The sequence below is a fragment of the Staurois parvus genome, unplaced genomic scaffold (genome assembly GCF_062004578.1).
Source record: "Staurois parvus isolate SC_StPar_1 unplaced genomic scaffold, SC_StPar_1.0 ptg002628l, whole genome shotgun sequence".
NCBI lineage: Eukaryota > Metazoa > Chordata > Amphibia > Anura > Ranidae > Staurois > Staurois parvus.
Genome location: NW_028320424.1, coordinates 100556 through 119304, shown reverse-complemented (window position 1 = coordinate 119304; position 18749 = coordinate 100556). Strand labels below are relative to the sequence as shown.

At 53.9% G+C, this 18749-nt stretch overlaps 88 non-coding genes and 2 pseudogenes across 88 annotated transcripts; all 90 read right to left on the bottom strand.

The window, feature by feature from the left end:
- Positions 1-46: 46 nt before the first annotated feature.
- LOC149430585 (5S ribosomal RNA) lies at positions 47-165 on the bottom strand. The gene has a single exon (XR_016309973.1). It is a non-coding gene; the product is annotated as a 5S ribosomal RNA (ribosomal RNA).
- Positions 166-252: 87 nt separating this feature from the next.
- On the bottom strand, positions 253-371 carry LOC149430584 (5S ribosomal RNA). Its single transcript, XR_016309506.1, has one exon. It is a non-coding gene; the product is annotated as a 5S ribosomal RNA (ribosomal RNA).
- Positions 372-458: 87 nt separating this feature from the next.
- On the bottom strand, positions 459-577 carry LOC149430583 (5S ribosomal RNA). The gene has a single exon (XR_016309972.1). It is a non-coding gene; the product is annotated as a 5S ribosomal RNA (ribosomal RNA).
- Positions 578-664: 87 nt separating this feature from the next.
- On the bottom strand, positions 665-783 carry LOC149430582 (5S ribosomal RNA). Its single transcript, XR_016309971.1, has one exon. It is a non-coding gene; the product is annotated as a 5S ribosomal RNA (ribosomal RNA).
- An 87-nt stretch (positions 784-870) lies between these two features.
- On the bottom strand, positions 871-989 carry LOC149430581 (5S ribosomal RNA). Its single transcript, XR_016309969.1, has one exon. It is a non-coding gene; the product is annotated as a 5S ribosomal RNA (ribosomal RNA).
- Positions 990-1076: 87 nt separating this feature from the next.
- Positions 1077-1195, bottom strand: LOC149430580 (5S ribosomal RNA). Its single transcript, XR_016309968.1, has one exon. It is a non-coding gene; the product is annotated as a 5S ribosomal RNA (ribosomal RNA).
- Positions 1196-1282: 87 nt separating this feature from the next.
- Positions 1283-1401, bottom strand: LOC149430579 (5S ribosomal RNA). Its single transcript, XR_016310050.1, has one exon. It is a non-coding gene; the product is annotated as a 5S ribosomal RNA (ribosomal RNA).
- An 87-nt stretch (positions 1402-1488) lies between these two features.
- Positions 1489-1607, bottom strand: LOC149430578 (5S ribosomal RNA). Its single transcript, XR_016309967.1, has one exon. It is a non-coding gene; the product is annotated as a 5S ribosomal RNA (ribosomal RNA).
- Positions 1608-1694: 87 nt separating this feature from the next.
- On the bottom strand, positions 1695-1813 carry LOC149430577 (5S ribosomal RNA). The gene has a single exon (XR_016309966.1). It is a non-coding gene; the product is annotated as a 5S ribosomal RNA (ribosomal RNA).
- Positions 1814-1900: 87 nt separating this feature from the next.
- Positions 1901-2019, bottom strand: LOC149430576 (5S ribosomal RNA). The gene has a single exon (XR_016310043.1). It is a non-coding gene; the product is annotated as a 5S ribosomal RNA (ribosomal RNA).
- Positions 2020-2106: 87 nt separating this feature from the next.
- On the bottom strand, positions 2107-2225 carry LOC149430575 (5S ribosomal RNA). Its single transcript, XR_016309965.1, has one exon. It is a non-coding gene; the product is annotated as a 5S ribosomal RNA (ribosomal RNA).
- Positions 2226-2312: 87 nt separating this feature from the next.
- On the bottom strand, positions 2313-2431 carry LOC149430574 (5S ribosomal RNA). The gene has a single exon (XR_016309964.1). It is a non-coding gene; the product is annotated as a 5S ribosomal RNA (ribosomal RNA).
- An 87-nt stretch (positions 2432-2518) lies between these two features.
- LOC149430573 (5S ribosomal RNA) lies at positions 2519-2637 on the bottom strand. Its single transcript, XR_016309963.1, has one exon. It is a non-coding gene; the product is annotated as a 5S ribosomal RNA (ribosomal RNA).
- Positions 2638-2724: 87 nt separating this feature from the next.
- Positions 2725-2843, bottom strand: LOC149430572 (5S ribosomal RNA). The gene has a single exon (XR_016309962.1). It is a non-coding gene; the product is annotated as a 5S ribosomal RNA (ribosomal RNA).
- An 87-nt stretch (positions 2844-2930) lies between these two features.
- Positions 2931-3049, bottom strand: LOC149430571 (5S ribosomal RNA). Its single transcript, XR_016309499.1, has one exon. It is a non-coding gene; the product is annotated as a 5S ribosomal RNA (ribosomal RNA).
- An 87-nt stretch (positions 3050-3136) lies between these two features.
- LOC149430570 (5S ribosomal RNA) lies at positions 3137-3255 on the bottom strand. Its single transcript, XR_016309528.1, has one exon. It is a non-coding gene; the product is annotated as a 5S ribosomal RNA (ribosomal RNA).
- An 87-nt stretch (positions 3256-3342) lies between these two features.
- Positions 3343-3461, bottom strand: LOC149430569 (5S ribosomal RNA). The gene has a single exon (XR_016309557.1). It is a non-coding gene; the product is annotated as a 5S ribosomal RNA (ribosomal RNA).
- Positions 3462-3548: 87 nt separating this feature from the next.
- Positions 3549-3667, bottom strand: LOC149430568 (5S ribosomal RNA). Its single transcript, XR_016309497.1, has one exon. It is a non-coding gene; the product is annotated as a 5S ribosomal RNA (ribosomal RNA).
- Positions 3668-3754: 87 nt separating this feature from the next.
- Positions 3755-3873, bottom strand: LOC149430567 (5S ribosomal RNA). The gene has a single exon (XR_016309961.1). It is a non-coding gene; the product is annotated as a 5S ribosomal RNA (ribosomal RNA).
- Positions 3874-3960: 87 nt separating this feature from the next.
- On the bottom strand, positions 3961-4079 carry LOC149430566 (5S ribosomal RNA). The gene has a single exon (XR_016309960.1). It is a non-coding gene; the product is annotated as a 5S ribosomal RNA (ribosomal RNA).
- An 87-nt stretch (positions 4080-4166) lies between these two features.
- Positions 4167-4285, bottom strand: LOC149430565 (5S ribosomal RNA). The gene has a single exon (XR_016309958.1). It is a non-coding gene; the product is annotated as a 5S ribosomal RNA (ribosomal RNA).
- An 87-nt stretch (positions 4286-4372) lies between these two features.
- On the bottom strand, positions 4373-4491 carry LOC149430564 (5S ribosomal RNA; annotated as a pseudogene).
- An 87-nt stretch (positions 4492-4578) lies between these two features.
- LOC149430563 (5S ribosomal RNA) lies at positions 4579-4697 on the bottom strand. Its single transcript, XR_016309957.1, has one exon. It is a non-coding gene; the product is annotated as a 5S ribosomal RNA (ribosomal RNA).
- An 87-nt stretch (positions 4698-4784) lies between these two features.
- Positions 4785-4903, bottom strand: LOC149430562 (5S ribosomal RNA). Its single transcript, XR_016309956.1, has one exon. It is a non-coding gene; the product is annotated as a 5S ribosomal RNA (ribosomal RNA).
- An 87-nt stretch (positions 4904-4990) lies between these two features.
- LOC149430561 (5S ribosomal RNA) lies at positions 4991-5109 on the bottom strand. Its single transcript, XR_016309955.1, has one exon. It is a non-coding gene; the product is annotated as a 5S ribosomal RNA (ribosomal RNA).
- An 87-nt stretch (positions 5110-5196) lies between these two features.
- On the bottom strand, positions 5197-5315 carry LOC149430560 (5S ribosomal RNA). The gene has a single exon (XR_016309954.1). It is a non-coding gene; the product is annotated as a 5S ribosomal RNA (ribosomal RNA).
- Positions 5316-5402: 87 nt separating this feature from the next.
- LOC149430559 (5S ribosomal RNA) lies at positions 5403-5521 on the bottom strand. Its single transcript, XR_016309953.1, has one exon. It is a non-coding gene; the product is annotated as a 5S ribosomal RNA (ribosomal RNA).
- Positions 5522-5608: 87 nt separating this feature from the next.
- LOC149430558 (5S ribosomal RNA) lies at positions 5609-5727 on the bottom strand. Its single transcript, XR_016309952.1, has one exon. It is a non-coding gene; the product is annotated as a 5S ribosomal RNA (ribosomal RNA).
- Positions 5728-5814: 87 nt separating this feature from the next.
- On the bottom strand, positions 5815-5933 carry LOC149430557 (5S ribosomal RNA). The gene has a single exon (XR_016309951.1). It is a non-coding gene; the product is annotated as a 5S ribosomal RNA (ribosomal RNA).
- An 87-nt stretch (positions 5934-6020) lies between these two features.
- On the bottom strand, positions 6021-6139 carry LOC149430556 (5S ribosomal RNA). The gene has a single exon (XR_016309950.1). It is a non-coding gene; the product is annotated as a 5S ribosomal RNA (ribosomal RNA).
- Positions 6140-6226: 87 nt separating this feature from the next.
- LOC149430555 (5S ribosomal RNA) lies at positions 6227-6345 on the bottom strand. The gene has a single exon (XR_016309949.1). It is a non-coding gene; the product is annotated as a 5S ribosomal RNA (ribosomal RNA).
- Positions 6346-6432: 87 nt separating this feature from the next.
- On the bottom strand, positions 6433-6551 carry LOC149430554 (5S ribosomal RNA). Its single transcript, XR_016309947.1, has one exon. It is a non-coding gene; the product is annotated as a 5S ribosomal RNA (ribosomal RNA).
- Positions 6552-6638: 87 nt separating this feature from the next.
- LOC149430553 (5S ribosomal RNA) lies at positions 6639-6757 on the bottom strand. Its single transcript, XR_016309946.1, has one exon. It is a non-coding gene; the product is annotated as a 5S ribosomal RNA (ribosomal RNA).
- Positions 6758-6844: 87 nt separating this feature from the next.
- On the bottom strand, positions 6845-6963 carry LOC149430552 (5S ribosomal RNA). Its single transcript, XR_016309945.1, has one exon. It is a non-coding gene; the product is annotated as a 5S ribosomal RNA (ribosomal RNA).
- An 87-nt stretch (positions 6964-7050) lies between these two features.
- LOC149430551 (5S ribosomal RNA) lies at positions 7051-7169 on the bottom strand. Its single transcript, XR_016309944.1, has one exon. It is a non-coding gene; the product is annotated as a 5S ribosomal RNA (ribosomal RNA).
- Positions 7170-7256: 87 nt separating this feature from the next.
- Positions 7257-7375, bottom strand: LOC149430550 (5S ribosomal RNA). Its single transcript, XR_016309943.1, has one exon. It is a non-coding gene; the product is annotated as a 5S ribosomal RNA (ribosomal RNA).
- An 87-nt stretch (positions 7376-7462) lies between these two features.
- On the bottom strand, positions 7463-7581 carry LOC149430549 (5S ribosomal RNA). The gene has a single exon (XR_016309942.1). It is a non-coding gene; the product is annotated as a 5S ribosomal RNA (ribosomal RNA).
- An 87-nt stretch (positions 7582-7668) lies between these two features.
- LOC149430548 (5S ribosomal RNA) lies at positions 7669-7787 on the bottom strand. The gene has a single exon (XR_016309941.1). It is a non-coding gene; the product is annotated as a 5S ribosomal RNA (ribosomal RNA).
- An 87-nt stretch (positions 7788-7874) lies between these two features.
- Positions 7875-7993, bottom strand: LOC149430547 (5S ribosomal RNA). Its single transcript, XR_016309940.1, has one exon. It is a non-coding gene; the product is annotated as a 5S ribosomal RNA (ribosomal RNA).
- An 87-nt stretch (positions 7994-8080) lies between these two features.
- On the bottom strand, positions 8081-8199 carry LOC149430546 (5S ribosomal RNA). The gene has a single exon (XR_016310021.1). It is a non-coding gene; the product is annotated as a 5S ribosomal RNA (ribosomal RNA).
- Positions 8200-8286: 87 nt separating this feature from the next.
- Positions 8287-8405, bottom strand: LOC149430545 (5S ribosomal RNA). Its single transcript, XR_016309541.1, has one exon. It is a non-coding gene; the product is annotated as a 5S ribosomal RNA (ribosomal RNA).
- An 87-nt stretch (positions 8406-8492) lies between these two features.
- Positions 8493-8611, bottom strand: LOC149430544 (5S ribosomal RNA). Its single transcript, XR_016309939.1, has one exon. It is a non-coding gene; the product is annotated as a 5S ribosomal RNA (ribosomal RNA).
- Positions 8612-8698: 87 nt separating this feature from the next.
- On the bottom strand, positions 8699-8817 carry LOC149430543 (5S ribosomal RNA). Its single transcript, XR_016309938.1, has one exon. It is a non-coding gene; the product is annotated as a 5S ribosomal RNA (ribosomal RNA).
- Positions 8818-9084: 267 nt separating this feature from the next.
- Positions 9085-9203, bottom strand: LOC149430542 (5S ribosomal RNA). Its single transcript, XR_016309936.1, has one exon. It is a non-coding gene; the product is annotated as a 5S ribosomal RNA (ribosomal RNA).
- Positions 9204-9290: 87 nt separating this feature from the next.
- On the bottom strand, positions 9291-9409 carry LOC149430541 (5S ribosomal RNA). The gene has a single exon (XR_016309505.1). It is a non-coding gene; the product is annotated as a 5S ribosomal RNA (ribosomal RNA).
- Positions 9410-9496: 87 nt separating this feature from the next.
- LOC149430540 (5S ribosomal RNA) lies at positions 9497-9615 on the bottom strand. The gene has a single exon (XR_016309935.1). It is a non-coding gene; the product is annotated as a 5S ribosomal RNA (ribosomal RNA).
- An 87-nt stretch (positions 9616-9702) lies between these two features.
- Positions 9703-9821, bottom strand: LOC149430539 (5S ribosomal RNA). The gene has a single exon (XR_016309934.1). It is a non-coding gene; the product is annotated as a 5S ribosomal RNA (ribosomal RNA).
- An 87-nt stretch (positions 9822-9908) lies between these two features.
- On the bottom strand, positions 9909-10027 carry LOC149430538 (5S ribosomal RNA). Its single transcript, XR_016309933.1, has one exon. It is a non-coding gene; the product is annotated as a 5S ribosomal RNA (ribosomal RNA).
- Positions 10028-10114: 87 nt separating this feature from the next.
- On the bottom strand, positions 10115-10233 carry LOC149430537 (5S ribosomal RNA). Its single transcript, XR_016309540.1, has one exon. It is a non-coding gene; the product is annotated as a 5S ribosomal RNA (ribosomal RNA).
- An 87-nt stretch (positions 10234-10320) lies between these two features.
- Positions 10321-10439, bottom strand: LOC149430536 (5S ribosomal RNA). The gene has a single exon (XR_016309932.1). It is a non-coding gene; the product is annotated as a 5S ribosomal RNA (ribosomal RNA).
- Positions 10440-10526: 87 nt separating this feature from the next.
- On the bottom strand, positions 10527-10645 carry LOC149430535 (5S ribosomal RNA). Its single transcript, XR_016309931.1, has one exon. It is a non-coding gene; the product is annotated as a 5S ribosomal RNA (ribosomal RNA).
- An 87-nt stretch (positions 10646-10732) lies between these two features.
- On the bottom strand, positions 10733-10851 carry LOC149430534 (5S ribosomal RNA). Its single transcript, XR_016309930.1, has one exon. It is a non-coding gene; the product is annotated as a 5S ribosomal RNA (ribosomal RNA).
- Positions 10852-10938: 87 nt separating this feature from the next.
- Positions 10939-11057, bottom strand: LOC149430533 (5S ribosomal RNA). Its single transcript, XR_016309929.1, has one exon. It is a non-coding gene; the product is annotated as a 5S ribosomal RNA (ribosomal RNA).
- Positions 11058-11144: 87 nt separating this feature from the next.
- On the bottom strand, positions 11145-11263 carry LOC149430532 (5S ribosomal RNA). Its single transcript, XR_016309928.1, has one exon. It is a non-coding gene; the product is annotated as a 5S ribosomal RNA (ribosomal RNA).
- An 87-nt stretch (positions 11264-11350) lies between these two features.
- LOC149430531 (5S ribosomal RNA) lies at positions 11351-11469 on the bottom strand. Its single transcript, XR_016309927.1, has one exon. It is a non-coding gene; the product is annotated as a 5S ribosomal RNA (ribosomal RNA).
- An 87-nt stretch (positions 11470-11556) lies between these two features.
- Positions 11557-11675, bottom strand: LOC149430530 (5S ribosomal RNA). The gene has a single exon (XR_016309925.1). It is a non-coding gene; the product is annotated as a 5S ribosomal RNA (ribosomal RNA).
- Positions 11676-11762: 87 nt separating this feature from the next.
- LOC149430529 (5S ribosomal RNA) lies at positions 11763-11881 on the bottom strand. Its single transcript, XR_016309924.1, has one exon. It is a non-coding gene; the product is annotated as a 5S ribosomal RNA (ribosomal RNA).
- Positions 11882-11968: 87 nt separating this feature from the next.
- On the bottom strand, positions 11969-12087 carry LOC149430528 (5S ribosomal RNA). The gene has a single exon (XR_016309923.1). It is a non-coding gene; the product is annotated as a 5S ribosomal RNA (ribosomal RNA).
- Positions 12088-12174: 87 nt separating this feature from the next.
- LOC149430527 (5S ribosomal RNA) lies at positions 12175-12293 on the bottom strand. Its single transcript, XR_016309922.1, has one exon. It is a non-coding gene; the product is annotated as a 5S ribosomal RNA (ribosomal RNA).
- An 87-nt stretch (positions 12294-12380) lies between these two features.
- On the bottom strand, positions 12381-12499 carry LOC149430526 (5S ribosomal RNA). The gene has a single exon (XR_016309921.1). It is a non-coding gene; the product is annotated as a 5S ribosomal RNA (ribosomal RNA).
- Positions 12500-12586: 87 nt separating this feature from the next.
- On the bottom strand, positions 12587-12705 carry LOC149430525 (5S ribosomal RNA). Its single transcript, XR_016309496.1, has one exon. It is a non-coding gene; the product is annotated as a 5S ribosomal RNA (ribosomal RNA).
- An 87-nt stretch (positions 12706-12792) lies between these two features.
- Positions 12793-12911, bottom strand: LOC149430524 (5S ribosomal RNA). Its single transcript, XR_016309920.1, has one exon. It is a non-coding gene; the product is annotated as a 5S ribosomal RNA (ribosomal RNA).
- An 87-nt stretch (positions 12912-12998) lies between these two features.
- On the bottom strand, positions 12999-13117 carry LOC149430523 (5S ribosomal RNA). The gene has a single exon (XR_016309919.1). It is a non-coding gene; the product is annotated as a 5S ribosomal RNA (ribosomal RNA).
- An 87-nt stretch (positions 13118-13204) lies between these two features.
- Positions 13205-13323, bottom strand: LOC149430522 (5S ribosomal RNA). The gene has a single exon (XR_016309918.1). It is a non-coding gene; the product is annotated as a 5S ribosomal RNA (ribosomal RNA).
- An 87-nt stretch (positions 13324-13410) lies between these two features.
- LOC149430521 (5S ribosomal RNA) lies at positions 13411-13529 on the bottom strand. The gene has a single exon (XR_016310031.1). It is a non-coding gene; the product is annotated as a 5S ribosomal RNA (ribosomal RNA).
- Positions 13530-13616: 87 nt separating this feature from the next.
- LOC149430520 (5S ribosomal RNA) lies at positions 13617-13735 on the bottom strand. The gene has a single exon (XR_016309917.1). It is a non-coding gene; the product is annotated as a 5S ribosomal RNA (ribosomal RNA).
- An 87-nt stretch (positions 13736-13822) lies between these two features.
- LOC149430519 (5S ribosomal RNA) lies at positions 13823-13941 on the bottom strand. The gene has a single exon (XR_016309916.1). It is a non-coding gene; the product is annotated as a 5S ribosomal RNA (ribosomal RNA).
- An 87-nt stretch (positions 13942-14028) lies between these two features.
- On the bottom strand, positions 14029-14147 carry LOC149430518 (5S ribosomal RNA). The gene has a single exon (XR_016309914.1). It is a non-coding gene; the product is annotated as a 5S ribosomal RNA (ribosomal RNA).
- Positions 14148-14234: 87 nt separating this feature from the next.
- Positions 14235-14353, bottom strand: LOC149430517 (5S ribosomal RNA). Its single transcript, XR_016309913.1, has one exon. It is a non-coding gene; the product is annotated as a 5S ribosomal RNA (ribosomal RNA).
- Positions 14354-14440: 87 nt separating this feature from the next.
- Positions 14441-14559, bottom strand: LOC149430516 (5S ribosomal RNA). The gene has a single exon (XR_016309626.1). It is a non-coding gene; the product is annotated as a 5S ribosomal RNA (ribosomal RNA).
- An 87-nt stretch (positions 14560-14646) lies between these two features.
- Positions 14647-14765, bottom strand: LOC149430515 (5S ribosomal RNA). The gene has a single exon (XR_016309985.1). It is a non-coding gene; the product is annotated as a 5S ribosomal RNA (ribosomal RNA).
- Positions 14766-14852: 87 nt separating this feature from the next.
- LOC149430514 (5S ribosomal RNA) lies at positions 14853-14971 on the bottom strand. The gene has a single exon (XR_016309912.1). It is a non-coding gene; the product is annotated as a 5S ribosomal RNA (ribosomal RNA).
- An 87-nt stretch (positions 14972-15058) lies between these two features.
- Positions 15059-15177, bottom strand: LOC149430513 (5S ribosomal RNA). Its single transcript, XR_016309911.1, has one exon. It is a non-coding gene; the product is annotated as a 5S ribosomal RNA (ribosomal RNA).
- An 87-nt stretch (positions 15178-15264) lies between these two features.
- LOC149430512 (5S ribosomal RNA) lies at positions 15265-15383 on the bottom strand. Its single transcript, XR_016310040.1, has one exon. It is a non-coding gene; the product is annotated as a 5S ribosomal RNA (ribosomal RNA).
- Positions 15384-15470: 87 nt separating this feature from the next.
- LOC149430511 (5S ribosomal RNA) lies at positions 15471-15589 on the bottom strand. The gene has a single exon (XR_016309910.1). It is a non-coding gene; the product is annotated as a 5S ribosomal RNA (ribosomal RNA).
- Positions 15590-15676: 87 nt separating this feature from the next.
- On the bottom strand, positions 15677-15795 carry LOC149430510 (5S ribosomal RNA). The gene has a single exon (XR_016309909.1). It is a non-coding gene; the product is annotated as a 5S ribosomal RNA (ribosomal RNA).
- Positions 15796-15882: 87 nt separating this feature from the next.
- LOC149430509 (5S ribosomal RNA) lies at positions 15883-16001 on the bottom strand. The gene has a single exon (XR_016309908.1). It is a non-coding gene; the product is annotated as a 5S ribosomal RNA (ribosomal RNA).
- An 87-nt stretch (positions 16002-16088) lies between these two features.
- Positions 16089-16207, bottom strand: LOC149430508 (5S ribosomal RNA). The gene has a single exon (XR_016310033.1). It is a non-coding gene; the product is annotated as a 5S ribosomal RNA (ribosomal RNA).
- Positions 16208-16294: 87 nt separating this feature from the next.
- LOC149430507 (5S ribosomal RNA) lies at positions 16295-16413 on the bottom strand. Its single transcript, XR_016309907.1, has one exon. It is a non-coding gene; the product is annotated as a 5S ribosomal RNA (ribosomal RNA).
- An 87-nt stretch (positions 16414-16500) lies between these two features.
- Positions 16501-16619, bottom strand: LOC149430506 (5S ribosomal RNA). Its single transcript, XR_016309495.1, has one exon. It is a non-coding gene; the product is annotated as a 5S ribosomal RNA (ribosomal RNA).
- Positions 16620-16706: 87 nt separating this feature from the next.
- On the bottom strand, positions 16707-16825 carry LOC149430505 (5S ribosomal RNA; annotated as a pseudogene).
- Positions 16826-16912: 87 nt separating this feature from the next.
- LOC149430504 (5S ribosomal RNA) lies at positions 16913-17031 on the bottom strand. The gene has a single exon (XR_016309554.1). It is a non-coding gene; the product is annotated as a 5S ribosomal RNA (ribosomal RNA).
- Positions 17032-17118: 87 nt separating this feature from the next.
- LOC149430503 (5S ribosomal RNA) lies at positions 17119-17237 on the bottom strand. Its single transcript, XR_016309906.1, has one exon. It is a non-coding gene; the product is annotated as a 5S ribosomal RNA (ribosomal RNA).
- Positions 17238-17324: 87 nt separating this feature from the next.
- LOC149430502 (5S ribosomal RNA) lies at positions 17325-17443 on the bottom strand. Its single transcript, XR_016309905.1, has one exon. It is a non-coding gene; the product is annotated as a 5S ribosomal RNA (ribosomal RNA).
- Positions 17444-17530: 87 nt separating this feature from the next.
- LOC149430501 (5S ribosomal RNA) lies at positions 17531-17649 on the bottom strand. The gene has a single exon (XR_016309903.1). It is a non-coding gene; the product is annotated as a 5S ribosomal RNA (ribosomal RNA).
- Positions 17650-17736: 87 nt separating this feature from the next.
- On the bottom strand, positions 17737-17855 carry LOC149430500 (5S ribosomal RNA). Its single transcript, XR_016309902.1, has one exon. It is a non-coding gene; the product is annotated as a 5S ribosomal RNA (ribosomal RNA).
- Positions 17856-17942: 87 nt separating this feature from the next.
- On the bottom strand, positions 17943-18061 carry LOC149430499 (5S ribosomal RNA). Its single transcript, XR_016309901.1, has one exon. It is a non-coding gene; the product is annotated as a 5S ribosomal RNA (ribosomal RNA).
- Positions 18062-18148: 87 nt separating this feature from the next.
- On the bottom strand, positions 18149-18267 carry LOC149430498 (5S ribosomal RNA). Its single transcript, XR_016309900.1, has one exon. It is a non-coding gene; the product is annotated as a 5S ribosomal RNA (ribosomal RNA).
- An 87-nt stretch (positions 18268-18354) lies between these two features.
- On the bottom strand, positions 18355-18473 carry LOC149430497 (5S ribosomal RNA). The gene has a single exon (XR_016309899.1). It is a non-coding gene; the product is annotated as a 5S ribosomal RNA (ribosomal RNA).
- An 87-nt stretch (positions 18474-18560) lies between these two features.
- LOC149430496 (5S ribosomal RNA) lies at positions 18561-18679 on the bottom strand. Its single transcript, XR_016309581.1, has one exon. It is a non-coding gene; the product is annotated as a 5S ribosomal RNA (ribosomal RNA).
- Between the last annotated feature and the right edge of the window lie 70 nt (positions 18680-18749).

Genomic DNA, 18749 nt, shown 5'->3' with positions numbered 1-18749 from the left:
GCAAGCTGGCCATTTGAGGCGAAAAAGAAGCCGAGCAAAAGACAAAAGCCTACAGCACCTGGTATTCCCAGGCGGTCTCCCATCCAGGTACTAACCAGGCCCTACGCTGCTTAGCTTCCGAGATCAGACGAGATCGGGCGCATTCAGAGTGATGTGGCCGTAGGCGCTTCTCTTTGGAGCCCTCAATCTACTTCAATTGGTGCTTGGCAAGCTGGCCATTTGAGGCGAAAAAGAAGCCGAGCAAAAGACAAAAGCCTACAGCACCTGGTATTCCCAGGCGGTCTCCCATCCAGGTACTAACCAGGCCCTACGCTGCTTAGCTTCTGAGATCAGACGAGATCGGGCGCATTCAGAGTGATGTGGCCGTAGGCGCTTCTCTTTGGAGCCCTCAATCTACTTCAATTGGTGCTTGGCAAGCTGGCCATTTGAGGCGAAAAAGAAGCCGAGCAAAAGACAAAAGCCTACAGCACCTGGTATTCCCAGGCGGTCTCCCATCCAGGTACTAACCAGGCCCTACGCTGCTTAGCTTCCGAGATCAGACGAGATCGGGCGCATTCAGAGTGATGTGGCCGTAGGCGCTTCTCTTTGGAGCCCTCAATCTACTTCAATTGGTGCTTGGCAAGCTGGCCATTTGAGGCGAAAAAGAAGCCGAGCAAAAGACAAAAGCCTACAGCACCTGGTATTCCCAGGCGGTCTCCCATCCAGGTACTAACCAGGCCCTACGCTGCTTAGCTTCCGAGATCAGACGAGATCGGGCGCATTCAGAGTGATGTGGCCGTAGGCGCTTCTCTTTGGAGCCCTCAATCTACTTCAATTGGTGCTTGGCAAGCTGGCCATTTGAGGCGAAAAAGAAGCCGAGCAAAAGACAAAAGCCTACAGCACCTGGTATTCCCAGGCGGTCTCCCATCCAGGTACTAACCAGGCCCTACGCTGCTTAGCTTCCGAGATCAGACGAGATCGGGCGCATTCAGAGTGATGTGGCCGTAGGCGTTTCTCTTTGGAGCCCTCAATCTACTTCAATTGGTGCTTGGCAAGCTGGCCATTTGAGGCGAAAAAGAAGCCGAGCAAAAGACAAAAGCCTACAGCACCTGGTATTCCCAGGCGGTCTCCCATCCAGGTACTAACCAGGCCCTACGCTGCTTAGCTTCCGAGATCAGACGAGATCGGGCGCATTCAGAGTGATGTGGCCGTAGGCGCTTCTCTTTGGAGCCCTCAATCTACTTCAATTGGTGCTTGGCAAGCTGGCCATTTGAGGCGAAAAAGAAGCCGAGCAAAAGACAAAAGCCTACAGCACCTGGTATTCCCAGGCGGTCTCCCATCCAGGTACTGACCAGGCCCTACGCTGCTTACCTTCCGAGATCAGACGAGATCGGGCGCATTCAGAGTGATGTGGCCGTAGGCGCTTCTCTTTGGAGCCCTCAATCTACTTCAATTGGTGCTTGGCAAGCTGGCCATTTGAGGCGAAAAAGAAGCCGAGCAAAAGACAAAAGCCTACAGCACCTGGTATTCCCAGGCGGTCTCCCATCCAGGTACTAACCAGGCCCTACGCTGCTTAGCTTCCGAGATCAGACGAGATCGGGCGCATTCAGAGTGATGTGGCCGTAGGCGCTTCTCTTTGGAGCCCTCAATCTACTTCAATTGGTGCTTGGCAAGCTGGCCATTTGAGGCGAAAAAGAAGCCGAGCAAAAGACAAAAGCCTACAGCACCTGGTATTCCCAGGCGGTCTCCCATCCAGGTACTAACCAGGCCCTACGCTGCTTAGCTTCCGAGATCAGACGAGATCGGGCGCATTCAGAGTGATGTGGCCGTAGGCGCTTCTCTTTGGAGCCCTCAATCTACTTCAATTGGTGCTTGGCAAGCTGGCCATTTGAGGCGAAAAAGAAGCCGAGCAAAAGACAAAAGCCTACAGCACCTGGTATTCCCAGGCGGTCTCCCATCCAGGTACTAACCAGGCCCTACGCTGCTTAGCTTCCGAGATCAGACGAGATCGGGCGCATTCAGAGTGATGTGGCCGTGGGCGCTTCTCTTTGGAGCCCTCAATCTACTTCAATTGGTGCTTGGCAAGCTGGCCATTTGAGGCGAAAAAGAAGCCGAGCAAAAGACAAAAGCCTACAGCACCTGGTATTCCCAGGCGGTCTCCCATCCAGGTACTAACCAGGCCCTACGCTGCTTAGCTTCCGAGATCAGACGAGATCGGGCGCATTCAGAGTGATGTGGCCGTAGGCGCTTCTCTTTGGAGCCCTCAATCTACTTCAATTGGTGCTTGGCAAGCTGGCCATTTGAGGCGAAAAAGAAGCCGAGCAAAAGACAAAAGCCTACAGCACCTGGTATTCCCAGGCGGTCTCCCATCCAGGTACTAACCAGGCCCTACGCTGCTTAGCTTCCGAGATCAGACGAGATCGGGCGCATTCAGAGTGATGTGGCCGTAGGCGCTTCTCTTTGGAGCCCTCAATCTACTTCAATTGGTGCTTGGCAAGCTGGCCATTTGAGGCGAAAAAGAAGCCGAGCAAAAGACAAAAGCCTACAGCACCTGGTATTCCCAGGCGGTCTCCCATCCAGGTACTAACCAGGCCCTACGCTGCTTAGCTTCCGAGATCAGACGAGATCGGGCGCATTCAGAGTGATGTGGCCGTAGGCGCTTCTCTTTGGAGCCCTCAATCTACTTCAATTGGTGCTTGGCAAGCTGGCCATTTGAGGCGAAAAAGAAGCCGAGCAAAAGACAAAAGCCTACAGCACCTGGTATTCCCAGGCGGTCTCCCATCCAGGTACTAACCAGGCCCTACGCTGCTTAGCTTCCGAGATCAGACGAGATCGGGCGCATTCAGAGTGATGTGGCCGTAGGCGCTTCTCTTTGGAGCCCTCAATCTACTTCAATTGGTGCTTGGCAAGCTGGCCATTTGAGGCGAAAAAGAAGCCGAGCAAAAGACAAAAGCCTACAGCACCTGGTATTCCCAGGCGGTCTCCCATCCAGGCACTAACCAGGCCCTACGCTGCTTAGCTTCCGAGATCAGACGAGATCGGGCGCATTCAGAGTGATGTGGCCGTAGGCGCTTCTCTTTGGAGCCCTCAATCTACTTCAATTGGTGCTTGGCAAGCTGGCCATTTGAGGCGAAAAAGAAGCCGAGCAAAAGACAAAAGCCTACAGCACCTGGTATTCCCAGGCGGTCTCCCATCCAGGCACTAACCAGGCCCTACGCTGCTTAGCTTCCGAGATCAGACGAGATCGGGCGCATTCAGAGTGATGTGGCTGTAGGCGCTACTCTTTGGAGCCCTCAATCTACTTCAATTGGTGCTTGGCAAGCTGGCCATTTGAGGCGAAAAAGAAGCCGAGCAAAAGACAAAAGCCTACAGCACCTGGTATTCCCAGGCGGTCTCCCATCCAGGCACTAACCAGGCCCTACGCTGCTTAGCTTCCGAGATCAGACGAGATCGGGCGCATTCAGAGTGATGTGGCCGTAGGTGTTTCTCTTTGGAGCCCTCAATCTACTTCAATTGGTGCTTGGCAAGCTGGCCATTTGAGGCGAAAAAGAAGCCGAGCAAAAGACAAAAGCCTACAGCACCTGGTATTCCCAGGCGGTCTCCCATCCAGGCACTAACCAGGCCCTACGCTGCTTAGCTTCCGAGATCAGACGAGATCGGGCGCATTCAGAGTGATGTGGCCGTAGGCGCTTCTCTTTGGAGCCCTCAATCTACTTCAATTGGTGCTTGGCAAGCTGGCCATTTGAGGCGAAAAAGAAGCCGAGCAAAAGACAAAAGCCTACAGCACCTGGTATTCCCAGGCGGTCTCCCATCCAGGTACTAACCAGGCCCTACGCTGCTTAGCTTCCGAGATCAGACGAGATCGGGCGCATTCAGAGTGATGTGGCCGTAGGCGCTTCTCTTTGGAGCCCTCAATCTACTTCAATTGGTGCTTGGCAAGCTGGCCATTTGAGGCGAAAAAGAAGCCGAGCAAAAGACAAAAGCCTACAGCACCTGGTATTCCCAGGCGGTCTCCCATCCAGGTACTAACCAGGCCCTACGCTGCTTAGCTTCCGAGATCAGACGAGATCGGGCGCATTCAGAGTGATGTGGCCGTAGGCGCTTCTCTTTGGAGCCCTCAATCTACTTCAATTGGTGCTTGGCAAGCTGGCCATTTGAGGCGAAAAAGAAGCCGAGCAAAAGACAAAAGCCTACAGCACCTGGTATTCCCAGGCGGTCTCCCATCCAGGTACTAACCAGGCCCTACGCTGCTTAGCTTCCGAGATCAGACGAGATCGGGCGCATTCAGAGTGATGTGGCCGTAGGCGCTTCTCTTTGGAGCCCTCAATCTACTTCAATTGGTGCTTGGCAAGCTGGCCATTTGAGGCGAAAAAGGAGCCGAGCAAAAGACAAAAGCCTACAGCACCTGGTATTCCCAGGCTGTCTCCCATCCAGGTACTAACCAGGCCCTACGCTGCTTAGCTTCCAAGATCAGACGAGATCGGGCGCATTCAGAGTGATGTGGCCGTAGGCGCTTCTCTTTGGAGCCCTCAATCTACTTCAATTGGTGCTTGGCAAGCTGGCCATTTGAGGCGAAAAAGAAGCCGAGCAAAAGACAAAAGCCTACAGCACCTGGTATTCCCAGGCGGTCTCCCATCCAGGTACTAACCAGGCCCTACGCTGCTTAGCTTCCGAGATCAGACGAGATCGGGCGCATTCAGAGTGATGTGGCCGTAGGCGCTTCTCTTTGGAGCCCTCAATCTACTTCAATTGGTGCTTGGCAAGCTGGCCATTTGAGGCGAAAAAGAAGCCGAGCAAAAGACAAAAGCCTACAGCACCTGGTATTCCCAGGCGGTCTCCCATCCAGGTACTAACCAGGCCCTACGCTGCTTAGCTTCCGAGATCAGACGAGATCGGGCGCATTCAGAGTGATGTGGCCGTAGGCGCTTCTCTTTGGAGCCCTCAATCTACTTCAATTGGTGCTTGGCAAGCTGGCCATTTGAGGTGAAAAAGAAGCCGAGCAAAAGACAAAAGCCTACAGCACCTGGTATTCCCAGGCGGTCTCCCATCCAGGTACTAACCAGGCCCTACGCTGCTTAGCTTCCGAGATCAGACGAGATCGGGCGCATTCAGAGTGATGTGGCCGTAGGCGCTTCTCTTTGGAGCCCTCAATCTACTTCAATTGGTGCTTGGCAAGCTGGCCATTTGAGGCGAAAAAGAAGCCGAGCAAAAGACAAAAGCCTACAGCACCTGGTATTCCCAGGCGGTCTCCCATCCAGGTACTAACCAGGCCCTACGCTGCTTAGCTTCCGAGATCAGACGAGATCGGGCGCATTCAGAGTGATGTGGCCGTAGGCGCTTCTCTTTGGAGCCCTCAATCTACTTCAATTGGTGCTTGGCAAGCTGGCCATTTGAGGCGAAAAAGAAGCCGAGCAAAAGACAAAAGCCTACAGCACCTGGTATTCCCAGGCGGTCTCCCATCCAGGTACTAACCAGGCCCTACGCTGCTTAGCTTCCGAGATCAGACGAGATCGGGCGCATTCAGAGTGATGTGGCCGTAGGCGCTTCTCTTTGGAGCCCTCAATCTACTTCAATTGGTGCTTGGCAAGCTGGCCATTTGAGGCGAAAAAGAAGCCGAGCAAAAGACAAAAGCCTACAGCACCTGGTATTCCCAGGCGGTCTCCCATCCAGGTACTAACCAGGCCCTACGCTGCTTAGCTTCCGAGATCAGACGAGATCGGGCGCATTCAGAGTGATGTGGCCGTAGGCGCTTCTCTTTGGAGCCCTCAATCTACTTCAATTGGTGCTTGGCAAGCTGGCCATTTGAGGCGAAAAAGAAGCCGAGCAAAAGACAAAAGCCTACAGCACCTGGTATTCCCAGGCGGTCTCCCATCCAGGTACTAACCAGGCCCTACGCTGCTTAGCTTCCGAGATCAGACGAGATCGGGCGCATTCAGAGTGATGTGGCCGTAGGCGCTTCTCTTTGGAGCCCTCAATCTACTTCAATTGGTGCTTGGCAAGCTGGCCATTTGAGGCGAAAAAGAAGCCGAGCAAAAGACAAAAGCCTACAGCACCTGGTATTCCCAGGCGGTCTCCCATCCAGGTACTAACCAGGCCCTACGCTGCTTAGCTTCCGAGATCAGACGAGATCGGGCGCATTCAGAGTGATGTGGCCGTAGGCGCTTCTCTTTGGAGCCCTCAATCTACTTCAATTGGTGCTTGGCAAGCTGGCCATTTGAGGCGAAAAAGAAGCCGAGCAAAAGACAAAAGCCTACAGCACCTGGTATTCCCAGGCGGTCTCCCATCCAGGTACTAACCAGGCCCTACGCTGCTTAGCTTCCGAGATCAGACGAGATCGGGCGCATTCAGAGTGATGTGGCCGTAGGCGCTTCTCTTTGGAGCCCTCAATCTACTTCAATTGGTGCTTGGCAAGCTGGCCATTTGAGGCGAAAAAGAAGCCGAGCAAAAGACAAAAGCCTACAGCACCTGGTATTCCCAGGCGGTCTCCCATCCAGGTACTAACCAGGCCCTACGCTGCTTAGCTTCCGAGATCAGACGAGATCGGGCGCATTCAGAGTGATGTGGCCGTAGGCGCTTCTCTTTGGAGCCCTCAATCTACTTCAATTGGTGCTTGGCAAGCTGGCCATTTGAGGCGAAAAAGAAGCCGAGCAAAAGACAAAAGCCTACAGCACCTGGTATTCCCAGGCGGTCTCCCATCCAGGTACTAACCAGGCCCTACGCTGCTTAGCTTCCGAGATCAGACGAGATCGGGCGCATTCAGAGTGATGTGGCCGTAGGCGCTTCTCTTTGGAGCCCTCAATCTACTTCAATTGGTGCTTGGCAAGCTGGCCATTTGAGGCGAAAAAGAAGCCGAGCAAAAGACAAAAGCCTACAGCACCTGGTATTCCCAGGCGGTCTCCCATCCAGGTACTAACCAGGCCCTACGCTGCTTAGCTTCCGAGATCAGACGAGATCGGGCGCATTCAGAGTGATGTGGCCGTAGGCGCTTCTCTTTGGAGCCCTCAATCTACTTCAATTGGTGCTTGGCAAGCTGGCCATTTGAGGCGAAAAAGAAGCCGAGCAAAAGACAAAAGCCTACAGCACCTGGTATTCCCAGGCGGTCTCCCATCCAGGTACTAACCAGGCCCTACGCTGCTTAGCTTCCGAGATCAGACGAGATCGGGCGCATTCAGAGTGATGTGGCCGTAGGCGCTTCTCTTTGGAGCCCTCAATCTACTTCAATTGGTGCTTGGCAAGCTGGCCATTTGAGGCGAAAAAGAAGCCGAGCAAAAGACAAAAGCCTACAGCACCTGGTATTCCCAGGCGGTCTCCCATCCAGGTACTAACCAGGCCCTACGCTGCTTAGCTTCCGAGATCAGACGAGATCGGGCGCATTCAGAGTGATGTGGCCGTAGGCGCTTCTCTTTGGAGCCCTCAATCTACTTCAATTGGTGCTTGGCAAGCTGGCCATTTGAGGCGAAAAAGAAGCCGAGCAAAAGACAAAAGCCTACAGCACCTGGTATTCCCAGGCGGTCTCCCATCCAGGTACTAACCAGGCCCTACGCTGCTTAGCTTCCGAGATCAGACGAGATCGGGCGCATTCAGAGTGATGTGGCCGTAGGCGCTTCTCTTTGGAGCCCTCAATCTACTTCAATTGGTGCTTGGCAAGCTGGCCATTTGAGGCGAAAAAGAAGCCGAGCAAAAGACAAAAGCCTACAGCACCTGGTATTCCCAGGCGGTCTCCCATCCAGGTACTAACCAGGCCCTACGCTGCTTAGCTTCCGAGATCAGACGAGATCGGGCGCATTCAGAGTGATGTGGCCGTAGGCGCTTCTCTTTGGAGCCCTCAATCTACTTCAATTGGTGCTTGGCAAGCTGGCCATTTGAGGCGAAAAAGAAGCCGAGCAAAAGACAAAAGCCTACAGCACCTGGTATTCCCAGGCGGTCTCCCATCCAGGTACTAACCAGGCCCTACGCTGCTTAGCTTCCGAGATCAGACGAGATCGGGCGCATTCAGAGTGATGTGGCCGTAGGCGCTTCTCTTTGGAGCCCTCAATCTACTTCAATTGGTGCTTGGCAAGCTGGCCATTTGAGGCGAAAAAGAAGCCGAGCAAAAGACAAAAGCCTACAGCACCTGGTATTCCCAGGCGGTCTCCCATCCAGGTACTAACCAAGCCCTACGCTGCTTAGCTTCCGAGATCAGACGAGATCGGGCGCATTCAGAGTGATGTGGCCGTAGGCGCTTCTCTTTGGAGCCCTCAATCTACTTCAATTGGTGCTTGGCAAGCTGGCCATTTGAGGCGAAAAAGAAGCCGAGCAAAAGACAAAAGCCTACAGCACCTGGTATTCCCAGGCGGTCTCCCATCCAGGTACTAACCAGGCCCTACGCTGCTTAGCTTCCGAGATCAGACGAGATTGGGCGCATTCAGAGTGATGTGGCCGTAGGCGCTTCTCTTTGGAGCCCTCAATCTACTTCAATTGGTGCTTGGCAAGCTGGCCATTTGAGGCGAAAAAGAAGCCGAGCAAAAGACAAAAGCCTACAGCACCTGGTATTCCCAGGCGGTCTCCCATCCAGGTACTAACCAGGCCCTACGCTGCTTAGCTTCCGAGATCAGACGAGATCGGGCGCATTCAGAGTGATGTGGCCGTAGGCGCTTCTCTTTGGAGCCCTCAATCTACTTCAATTGGTGCTTGGCAAGCTGGCCATTTGAGGCGAAAAAGAAGCCGAGCAAAAGACAAAAGCCTACAGCACCTGGTATTCCCAGGCGGTCTCCCATCCAGGTACTAACCAGGCCCTACGCTGCTTAGCTTCCGAGATCAGACGAGATCGGGCGCATTCAGAGTGATGTGGCCGTAGGCGCTTCTCTTTGGAGCCCTCAATCTACTTCAATTGGTGCTTGGCAAGCTGGCCATTTGAGGCGAAAAAGAAGCCGAGCAAAAGACAAAAGCCTGCAGCACCTGGTATTCCCAGGCGGTCTCCCATCCAGGTACTAACCAGGCCCTACGCTGCTTAGCTTCCGAGATCAGACGAGATCGGGCGCATCTCTTTGGAGCCCTCAATCTACTTCAATTGGTGCTTGGCAAGCTGGCCATTTGAGGCGAAAAAGAAGCCGAGCAAAAGCCAAAAGCCTACAGCACCTGGTATTCCCAGGCGGTCTCCCATCCAGGTACTAACCAGGCCCTACGCTGCTTAGCTTCCGAGATCAGACGAGATCGGGCGCATTCAGAGTGATGTGGCCGTAGGCGCTTCTCTTTGGAGCCCTCAATCTACTTCAATTGGTGCTTGGCAAGCTGGCCATTTGAGGCGAAAAAGAAGCCGAGCAAAAGACAAAAGCCTACAGCACCTGGTATTCCCAGGCGGTCTCCCATCCAGGTACTAACCAGGCCCTACGCTGCTTAGCTTCTGAGATCAGACGAGATCGGGCGCATTCAGAGTGATGTGGCCGTAGGCGCTTCTCTTTGGAGCCCTCAATCTACTTCAATTGGTGCTTGGCAAGCTGGCCATTTGAGGCGAAAAAGAAGCCGAGCAAAAGACAAAAGCCTACAGCACCTGGTATTCCCAGGCGGTCTCCCATCCAGGTACTAACCAGGCCCTACGCTGCTTAGCTTCCGAGATCAGACGAGATCGGGCGCATTCAGAGTGATGTGGCCGTAGGCGCTTCTCTTTGGAGCCCTCAATCTACTTCAATTGGTGCTTGGCAAGCTGGCCATTTGAGGCGAAAAAGAAGCCGAGCAAAAGACAAAAGCCTACAGCACCTGGTATTCCCAGGCGGTCTCCCATCCAGGTACTAACCAGGCCCTACGCTGCTTAGCTTCCGAGATCAGACGAGATCGGGCGCATTCAGAGTGATGTGGCCGTAGGCGCTTCTCTTTGGAGCCCTCAATCTACTTCAATTGGTGCTTGGCAAGCTGGCCATTTGAGGCGAAAAAGAAGCCGAGCAAAAGACAAAAGCCTACAGCACCTGGTATTCCCAGGCGGTCTCCCATCCAGGTACTAACCAGGCCCTACGCTGCTTAGCTTCCGAGATCAGACGAGATCGGGCGCATTCAGAGTGATGTGGCCGTAGGCGCTTCTCTTTGGAGCCCTCAATCTACTTCAATTGGTGCTTGGCAAGCTGGCCATTTGAGGCGAAAAAGAAGCCGAGCAAAAGACAAAAGCCTACAGCACCTGGTATTCCCAGGCGGTCTCCCATCCAGGTACTAACCAGGCCCTACGCTGCTTAGCTTCCGAGATCAGACGAGATTGGGCGCATTCAGAGTGATGTGGCCGTAGGCGCTTCTCTTTGGAGCCCTCAATCTACTTCAATTGGTGCTTGGCAAGCTGGCCATTTGAGGCGAAAAAGAAGCCGAGCAAAAGACAAAAGCCTACAGCACCTGGTATTCCCAGGCGGTCTCCCATCCAGGTACTAACCAGGCCCTACGCTGCTTAGCTTCCGAGATCAGACGAGATCGGGCGCATTCAGAGTGATGTGGCCGTAGGCGCTTCTCTTTGGAGCCCTCAATCTACTTCAATTGGTGCTTGGCAAGCTGGCCATTTGAGGCGAAAAAGAAGCCGAGCAAAAGACAAAAGCCTACAGCACCTGGTATTCCCAGGCGGTCTCCCATCCAGGTACTAACCAGGCCCTACGCTGCTTAGCTTCCGAGATCAGACGAGATCGGGCGCATTCAGAGTGATGTGGCCGTAGGCGCTTCTCTTTGGAGCCCTCAATCTACTTCAATTGGTGCTTGGCAAGCTGGCCATTTGAGGCGAAAAAGAAGCCGAGCAAAAGACAAAAGCCTACAGCACCTGGTATTCCCAGGCGGTCTCCCATCCAGGTACTAACCAGGCCCTACGCTGCTTAGCTTCCGAGATCAGACGAGATCGGGCGCATTCAGAGTGATGTGGCCGTAGGCGCTTCTCTTTGGAGCCCTCAATCTACTTCAATTGGTGCTTGGCAAGCTGGCCATTTGAGGCGAAAAAGAAGCCGAGCAAAAGACAAAAGCCTACAGCACCTGGTATTCCCAGGCGGTCTCCCATCCAGGTACTAACCAGGCCCTACGCTGCTTAGCTTCCGAGATCAGACGAGATCGGGCGCATTCAGAGTGATGTGGCCGTAGGCGCTTCTCTTTGGAGCCCTCAATCTACTTCAATTGGTGCTTGGCAAGCTGGCCATTTGAGGCGAAAAAGAAGCCGAGCAAAAGACAAAAGCCTACAGCACCTGGTATTCCCAGGCGGTCTCCCATCCAGGTACTAACCAGGCCCTACGCTGCTTAGCTTCCGAGATCAGACGAGATCGGGCGCATTCAGAGTGATGTGGCCGTAGGCGCTTCTCTTTGGAGCCCTCAATCTACTTCAATTGGTGCTTGGCAAGCTGGCCATTTGAGGCGAAAAAGAAGCCGAGCAAAAGACAAAAGCCTACAGCACCTGGTATTCCCAGGCGGTCTCCCATCCAGGTACTAACCAGGCCCTACGCTGCTTAGCTTCCGAGATCAGACGAGATCGGGCGCATTCAGAGTGATGTGGCCGTAGGCGCTTCTCTTTGGAGCCCTCAATCTACTTCAATTGGTGCTTGGCAAGCTGGCCATTTGAGGCGAAAAAGAAGCCGAGCAAAAGACAAAAGCCTACAGCACCTGGTATTCCCAGGCGGTCTCCCATCCAGGTACTAACCAGGCCCTACGCTGCTTAGCTTCCGAGATCAGACGAGATCGGGCGCATTCAGAGTGATGTGGCCGTAGGCGCTTCTCTTTGGAGCCCTCAATCTACTTCAATTGGTGCTTGGCAAGCTGGCCATTTGAGGCGAAAAAGAAGCCGAGCAAAAGACAAAAGCCTACAGCACCTGGTATTCCCAGGCGGTCTCCCATCCAGGTACTAACCAGGCCCTACGCTGCTTAGCTTCCGAGATCAGACGAGATCGGGCGCATTCAGAGTGATGTGGCCGTAGGCGCTTCTCTTTGGAGCCCTCAATCTACTTCAATTGGTGCTTGGCAAGCTGGCCATTTGAGGCGAAAAAGAAGCCGAGCAAAAGACAAAAGCCTACAGCACCTGGTATTCCCAGGCGGTCTCCCATCCAGGTACTAACCAGGCCCTACGCTGCTTAGCTTCCGAGATCAGACGAGATCGGGCGCATTCAGAGTGATGTGGCCGTAGGCGCTTCTCTTTGGAGCCCTCAATCTACTTCAATTGGTGCTTGGCAAGCTGGCCATTTGAGGCGAAAAAGAAGCCGAGCAAAAGACAAAAGCCTACAGCACCTGGTATTCCCAGGCGGTCTCCCATCCAGGTACTAACCAGGCCCTACGCTGCTTAGCTTCCGAGATCAGACGAGATCGGGCGCATTCAGAGTGATGTGGCCGTAGGCGCTTCTCTTTGGAGCCCTCAATCTACTTCAATTGGTGCTTGGCAAGCTGGCCATTTGAGGCGAAAAAGAAGCCGAGCAAAAGACAAAAGCCTACAGCACCTGGTATTCCCAGGCGGTCTCCCATCCAGGTACTAACCAGGCCCTACGCTGCTTAGCTTCCGAGATCAGACGAGATCGGGCGCATTCAGAGTGATGTGGCCGTAGGCGCTTCTCTATGGAGCCCTCAATCTACTTCAATTGGTGCTTGGCAAGCTGGCCATTTGAGGCGAAAAAGAAGCCGAGCAAAAGACAAAAGCCTACAGCACCTGGTATTCCCAGGCGGTCTCCCATCCAGGCACTAACCAGGCCCTACGCTGCTTAGCTTCCGAGATCAGACGAGATCGGGCGCATTCAGAGTGATGTGGCCGTAGGCGCTTCTCTTTGGAGCCCTCAATCTACTTCAATTGGTGCTTGGCAAGCTGGCCATTTGAGGCGAAAAAGAAGCCGAGCAAAAGACAAAAGCCTACAGCACCTGGTATTCCCAGGCGGTCTCCCATCCAGGTACTAACCAGGCCCTACGCTGCTTAGCTTCCGAGATCAGACGAGATCGGGCGCATTCAGAGTGATGTGGCCGTAGGCGCTTCTCTTTGGAGCCCTCAATCTACTTCAATTGGTGCTTGGCAAGCTGGCCATTTGAGGCGAAAAAGAAGCCGAGCAAAAGACAAAAGCCTACAGCACCTGGTATTCCCAGGCGGTCTCCCATCCAGGTACTAACCAGGCCCTACGCTGCTTAGCTTCCGAGATCAGACGAGATCGGGCGCATTCAGAGTGATGTGGCCGTAGGCGCTTCTCTTTGGAGCCCTCAATCTACTTCAATTGGTGCTTGGCAAGCTGGCCATTTGAGGCGAAAAAGAAGCCGAGCAAAAGACAAAAGCCTACAGCACCTGGTATTCCCAGGCGGTCTCCCATCCAGGTACTAACCAGGCCCTACGCTGCTTAGCTTCCGAGATCAGACGAGATCGGGCGCATTCAGAGTGATGTGGCCGTAGGCGCTTCTCTTTGGAGCCCTCAATCTACTTCAATTGGTGCTTGGCAAGCTGGCCATTTGAGGCGAAAAAGAAGCCGAGCAAAAGACAAAAGCCTACAGCACCTGGTATTCCCAGGCGGTCTCCCATCCAGGTACTAACCAGGCCCTACGCTGCTTAGCTTCCGAGATCAGACGAGATCGGGCGCATTCAGAGTGATGTGGCCGTAGGTGCTTCTCTTTGGAGCCCTCAATCTACTTCAATTGGTGCTTGGCAAGCTGGCCATTTGAGGCGAAAAAGAAGCCGAGCAAAAGACAAAAGCCTACAGCACCTGGTATTCCCAGGCGGTCTCCCATCCAGGTACTAACCAGGCCCTACGCTGCTTAGCTTCCGAGATCAGACGAGATCGGGCGCATTCAGAGTGATGTGGCCGTAGGCGCTTCTCTTTGGAGCCCTCAATCTACTTCAATTGGTGCTTGGCAAGCTGGCCATTTGAGGCGAAAAAGAAGCCGAGCAAAAGACAAAAGCCTACAGCACCTGGTATTCCCAGGCGGTCTCCCATCCAGGTACTAACCAGGCCCTACGCTGCTTAGCTTCCGAGATCAGACGAGATCGGGCGCATTCAGAGTGATGTGGCCGTAGGCGCTTCTCTTTGGAGCCCTCAATCTACTTCAATTGGTGCTTGGCAAGCTGGCCATTTGAGGCGAAAAAGAAGCCGAGCAAAAGACAAAAGCCTACAGCACCTGGTATTCCCAGGCGGTCTCCCATCCAGGTACTAACCAGGCCCTACGCTGCTTAGCTTCCGAGATCAGACGAGATCGGGCGCATTCAGAGTGATGTGGCCGTAGGCGCTTCTCTTTGGAGCCCTCAATCTACTTCAATTGGTGCTTGGCAAGCTGGCCATTTGAGGCGAAAAAGAAGCCGAGCAAAAGACAAAAGCCTACAGCACCTGGTATTCCCAGGCGGTCTCCCATCCAGGTACTAACCAGGCCCTACGCTGCTTAGCTTCCGAGATCAGACGAGATCGGGCGCATTCAGAGTGATGTGGCCGTAGGCGCTTCTCTTTGGAGCCCTCAATCTACTTCAATTGGTGCTTGGCAAGCTGGCCATTTGAGGCGAAAAAGAAGCCGAGCAAAAGACAAAAGCCTACAGCACCTGGTATTCCCAGGCGGTCTCCCATCCAGGTACTAACCAGGCCCTACGCTGCTTAGCTTCCGAGATCAGATGAGATCGGGCGCATTCAGAGTGATGTGGCCGTAGGCGCTTCTCTTTGGAGCCCTCAATCTACTTCAATTGGTGCTTGGCAAGCTGGCCATTTGAGGCGAAAAAGAAGCCGAGCAAAAGACAAAAGCCTACAGCACCTGGTATTCCCAGGCGGTCTCCCATCCAGGTACTAACCAGGCCCTACGCTGCTTAGCTTCCGAGATCAGACGAGATCGGGCGCATTCAGAGTGATGTGGCTGTAGGCGCTTCTCTTTGGAGCCCTCAATCTACTTCAATTGGTGCTTGGCAAGCTGGCCATTTGAGGCGAAAAAGAAGCCGAGCAAAAGACAAAAGCCTACAGCACCTGGTATTCCCAGGCGGTCTCCCATCCAGGTACTAACCAGGCCCTACGCTGCTTAGCTTCCGAGATCAGACGAGATCGGGCGCATTCAGAGTGATGTGGCCGTAGGCGCTTCTCTTTGGAGCCCTCAATCTACTTCAATTGGTGCTTGGCAAGCTGGCCATTTGAGGCGAAAAAGAAGCCGAGCAAAAGACAAAAGCCTACAGCACCTGGTATTCCCAGGCGGTCTCCCATCCAGGTACTAACCAGGCCCTACGCTGCTTAGCTTCCGAGATCAGACGAGATCGGGCGCATTCAGAGTGATGTGGCCGTAGGCGCTTCTCTTCGGAGCCCTCAATCTACTTCAATTGGTGCTTGGCAAGCTGGCCATTTGAGGCGAAAAAGAAGCCGAGCAAAAGACAAAAGCCTACAGCACCTGGTATTCCCAGGCGGTCTCCCATCCAGGTACTAACCAGGCCCTACGTTGCTTAGCTTCCGAGATCAGACGAGATCGGGCGCATTCAGAGTGATGTGGCCGTAGGCGCTTCTCTTCGGAGCCCTCAATCTACTTCAATTGGTGCTTGGCAAGCTGGCCATTTGAGGCGAAAAAGAAGCCGAGCAAAAGACAAAAGCCTACAGCACCTGGTATTCCCAGGCGGTCTCCCATCCAGGTACTAACCAGGCCCTACGCTGCTTAGCTTCCGAGATCAGACGAGATCGGGCGCATTCAGAGTGATGTGGCCGTAGGCGCTTCTCTTCGGAGCCCTCAATCTACTTCAATTGGTGCTTGGCAAGCTGGCCATTTGAGGCGAAAAAGAAGCCGAGCAAAAGACAAAAGCCTACAGCACCTGGTATTCCCAGGCGGTCTCCCATCCAGGTACTAACCAGGCCCTACGCTGCTTAGCTTCCGAGATCAGACGAGATCGGGCGCATTCAGAGTGATGTGGCCGTAGGCGCTTCTCTTTGGAGCCCTCAATCTACTTCAATTGGTGCTTGGCAAGCTGGCCATTTGAGGCGAAAAAGAAGCCGAGCAAAAGACAAAAGCCTACAGCACCTGGTATTCCCAGGCGGTCTCCCATCCAGGTACTAACCAGGCCCTACGCTGCTTAGCTTCCGAGATCAGACGAGATCGGGCGCATTCAGAGTGATGTGGCCGTAGGCGCTTCTCTTTGGAGCCCTCAATCTACTTCAATTGGTGCTTGGCAAGCTGGCCATTTGAGGCGAAAAAGAAGCCGAGCAAAAGACAAAAGCCTACAGCACCTGGTATTCCCAGGCGGTCTCCCATCCAGGTACTAACCAGGCCCTACGCTGCTTAGCTTCCGAGATCAGACGAAATCGGGCGCATTCAGAGTGATGTGGCCGTAGGCGCTTCTCTTTGGAGCCCTCAATCTACTTCAATTGGTGCTTGGCAAGCTGGCCATTTGAGGCGAAAAAGAAGCCGAGCAAAAGACAAAAGCCTACAGCACCTGGTATTCCCAGGCGGTCTCCCATCCAGGTACTAACCAGGCCCTACGCTGCTTAGCTTCCGAGATCAGACGAGATCGGGCGCATTCAGAGTGATGTGGCCGTAGGCGCTTCTCTTTGGAGCCCTCAATCTACTTCAATTGGTGCTTGGCAAGCTGGCCATTTGAGGCGAAAAAGAAGCCGAGCAAAAGACAAAAGCCTACAGCACCTGGTATTCCCAGGCGGTCTCCCATCCAGGCACTAACCAGGCCCTACGCTGCTTAGCTTCCGAGATCAGACGAGATCGGGCGCATTCAGAGTGATGTGGCCGTAGGCGCTTCTCTTTGGAGCCCTCAATCTACTTCAATTGGTGCTTGGCAAGCTGGCCATTTGAGGCGAAAAAGAAGCCGAGCAAAAGACAAAAGCCTACAGCACCTGGTATTCCCAGGCGGGATCCCATCCAGGCACTAACCAGGCCCTACGCTGCTTAGCTTCCGAGATCAGACGAGATCGGGCGCATTCAGAGTGATGTGGCCGTAGGCGCTTCTCTTTGGAGCCCTCAATCTACTTCAATTGGTGCTTGGCAAGCTGGCCATTTGAGGCGAAAAAGAAGCCGAGCAAAAGACAAAAGCCTACAGCACCTGGTATTCCCAGGCGGTCTTCCATCCAGGCACTAACCAGGCCCTACGCTGCTTAGCTTCCGAGATCAGACGAGATCGGGCGCATTCAGAGTGATGTGGCCGTAGGCGCTTCTCTTTGGAGCCCTCAATCTACTTCAATTGGTGCTTGGCAAGCTGGCCATTTGAGGCGAAAAAGAAGCCGAGCAAAAGACAAAAGCCTACAGCACCTGGTATTCCCAGGCGGTCTCCCATCCAGGTACTAACCAGGCCCTACGCTGCTTAGCTTCCGAGATCAGACGAGATCGGGCGCATTCAGAGTGATGTGGCCGTAGGCGCTTCTCTTTGGAGCCCTCAATCTACTTCAATTGGTGCTTGGCAAGCTGGCCATTTGAGGCGAAAAAGAAGCCGAGCAAAAGACAAAAGCCTACAGCACCTGGTATTCCCAGGCGGTCTCCCATCCAGGTACTAACCAGGCCCTACGCTGCTTAGCTTCCGAGATCAGACGAGATCGGGCGCATTCAGAGTGATGTGGCCGTAGGCGCTTCTCTTTGGAGCCCTCAATCTACTTCAATTGGTGCTTGGCAAGCTGGCCATTTGAGGCGAAAAAGAAGCCGAGCAAAAGACAAAAGCCTACAGCACCTGGTATTCCCAGGCGGTCTCCCATCCAGGTACTAACCAGGCCCTACGCTGCTTAGCTTCCGAGATCAGACGAGATCGGGCGCATTCAGAGTGATGTGGCCGTAGGCGCTTCTCTTTGGAGCCCTCAATCTACTTCAATTGGTGCTTGGCAAGCTGGCCATTTGAGGCGAAAAAGAAGCCGAGCAAAAGACAAAAGCCTACAGCACCTGGTATTCCCAGGCGGTCTCCCATCCAGGTACTAACCAGGCCCTACGCTGCTTAGCTTCCGAGATCAGACGAGATCGGGCGCATTCAGAGTGATGTGGCCGTAGGCGCTTCTCTTTGGAGCCCTCAATCTACTTCAATTGGTGCTTGGCAAGCTGGCCATTTGAGGCGAAAAAGAAGCCGAGCAAAAGACAAAAGCCTACAGCACCTGGTATTCCCAGGCGGTCTCCCATCCAGGTACTAACCAGGCCCTACGCTGCTTAGCTTCCGAGATCAGACGAGATCGGGCGCATTCAGAGTGATGTGGCCGTAGGCGCTTCTCTTTGGAGCCCTCAATCTACTTCAATTGGTGCTTGGCAAGCTGGCCATTTGAGGCGAAAAAGAAGCCGAGCAAAAGACAAAAGCCTACAGCACCTGGTATTCCCAGGCGGTCTCCCATCCAGGTACTAACCAGGCCCTACGCTGCTTAGCTTCCGAGATCAGACGAGATCGGGCGCATTCAGAGTGATGTGGCCGTAGGCGCTTCTCTTTGGAGCCCTCAATCTACTTCAATTGGTGCTTGGCAAGCTGGCCATTTGAGGCGAAAAAGAAGCCGAGCAAAAGACAAAAGCCTACAGCACCTGGTATTCCCAGGCGGTCTCCCATCCAGGTACTAACCAGGCCCTACGCTGCTTAGCTTCCGAGATCAGACGAGATCGGGCGCATTCAGAGTGATGTGGCCGTAGGCGCTTCTCTTTGGAGCCCTCAATCTACTTCAATTGGTGCTTGGCAAGCTGGCCATTTGAGGCGAAAAAGAAGCCGAGCAAAAGACAAAAGCCTACAGCACCTGGTATTCCCAGGCGGTCTCCCATCCAGGTACTAACCAGGCCCTACGCTGCTTAGCTTCCGAGATCAGACGAGATCGGGTGCATTCAGAGTGATGTGGCCGTAGGCGCTTCTCTTTGGAGCCCTCAATCTACTTCAATTGGTGCTTGGCAAGCTGGCCATTTGAGGCGATAAAGAA